Source organism: Amphimedon queenslandica, unplaced genomic scaffold (genome assembly GCF_000090795.2).
Source record: "Amphimedon queenslandica unplaced genomic scaffold, v1.1 AMPQUscaffold_4382_Cont23638, whole genome shotgun sequence".
Taxonomy (NCBI): Eukaryota; Metazoa; Porifera; class Demospongiae; order Haplosclerida; family Niphatidae; genus Amphimedon; species Amphimedon queenslandica.
The window spans coordinates 1-1,520 of record NW_003555305.1 but is presented as its reverse complement, the minus strand read 5'-3'; the positions used below and the strand labels follow the sequence as shown (position 1 = coordinate 1,520).

Below are 1,520 nucleotides of genomic sequence, written 5' to 3'. Positions count from 1 at the left end.
ACATTTTCTGAAACATATTGATGTATTTATGCTGTGTAGAAAGTTTGAGCTGATTCTGACAGACATTTTTCAAGCTACGGTCATTTATAGAAATTCAACATTTCCTGAAAAATACCCTGTACTATAGCCCATGCTTTTTTCCAAAAAATGGCTCCGAAATCACCACAAATTTTTATTACATTTTCTGATACATATTGATGTATTTATGCTGTGTAGAAAGTTTGAGCTTATTCTGACAAATATTTATCAATTTATGAACATTTTTTTAAAAAGCCAATTTTTGAAAAATATCCAAGGCTATAGCCCATCATTTCACAAAGATTTGGCCAAATTTTGTCAAAAATGAAAATGAGAGAACTCTCCCCTTATAATTTTTCTGATGCTAAACAGAACTATTCACAGCAGTAATAATAATAATGGTCCCTCACATGTCTTGTATACTTAACAATTTCTGGATCTTTCCTTTACCTATGTTAACCTAGCTTGTAGCTCCATGCCCAGCCGCCCACGCTATTAATTAAATCAGGCTTGAGGCTCAGCAATCAGTATGGACGCTTCGACTCGAGCTGCTTTAACCTCGGCTTTAACAGTAATAGAAGCGGAGGAGGTTGTTCTGCCTGGAGGAGAGCTAAAGAAAGGGCCAGTATACGTCAGTATAGTACAAGATACCATTACCGAGACCATTACTGATATTATCCAGTACTCGTCCACCACTGAACAGTTAAAGATGTGATTAAGACTCATTTATTGACTCCTGGCTTCATTGACTTACACATTCATGGATTAGGTAGATCTATACTCATATATAATGTGTAGCAGCTACATGTAAGGCAGTATGCCTTTAAATTGTAATTATAAATTAGGAATTTTTCTAGCCATTTTTGTTCACGGCCTTTCAATGACAAATTTTTTGAAGCATTAAAAAGTTATAAAATCTCATTTTGATTGGAATTTAAATCAGTTCATGACATAAGATGACATACCATATAGCGAGACATTTTAGAGGGAATTAAACTTACCAAATTTGGCATTTCGATAGCCATTCGCCAAAATAATAATCCACCATTTTGAGCCATTATGTGCATGCTCAATGGCACATGGCCACAAATTTGCCAAATTAAAATCCGCCAATCACCAAAATTTAGCAATTTACGAAATTTTATTCCCTCCAAAATTTTCTGCTATATGGTATTAGTCTACTTACATGTAAATTTTTAATCTTCTTAATCTTCTTTACTCATAATTACTATTACTATTACCTCTATGTACATGTATAGGTGGAACCAATGATGTGATAGATTTCTGGTCAAACCCAGGTATAGCACAAAAATAATTAAAATTATTATTTAATGTCACTATGAATAGGCTACACACTCTCTCGTCTGCCAATGGGAGGTACCACAAGTTGCCTAGCAACCATTGTCCTACCTAAGAGCTCATCACTCTACAATTATTTGATAAGTTAAAAGACGTTATTGGTAGGACTGATACTGGCAGTGCAGTACTGGAAAGAATTAGGG

The 1,520-nt window shown here is 34.5% G+C and overlaps 1 long non-coding RNA gene across 1 annotated transcript; it reads left to right on the top strand.

Annotated features, from left to right (window-relative positions):
* Nucleotides 1–365: 365 nt before the first annotated feature.
* Nucleotides 366–1,514, top strand: LOC109592668 (uncharacterized). Its single transcript, XR_002190484.1, has 3 exons — nt 366–787; nt 1,278–1,316; nt 1,366–1,514. It is a non-coding gene; the product is annotated as an uncharacterized LOC109592668 (long non-coding RNA).
* The last annotated feature ends 6 nt before the right edge of the window (nt 1,515–1,520 follow it).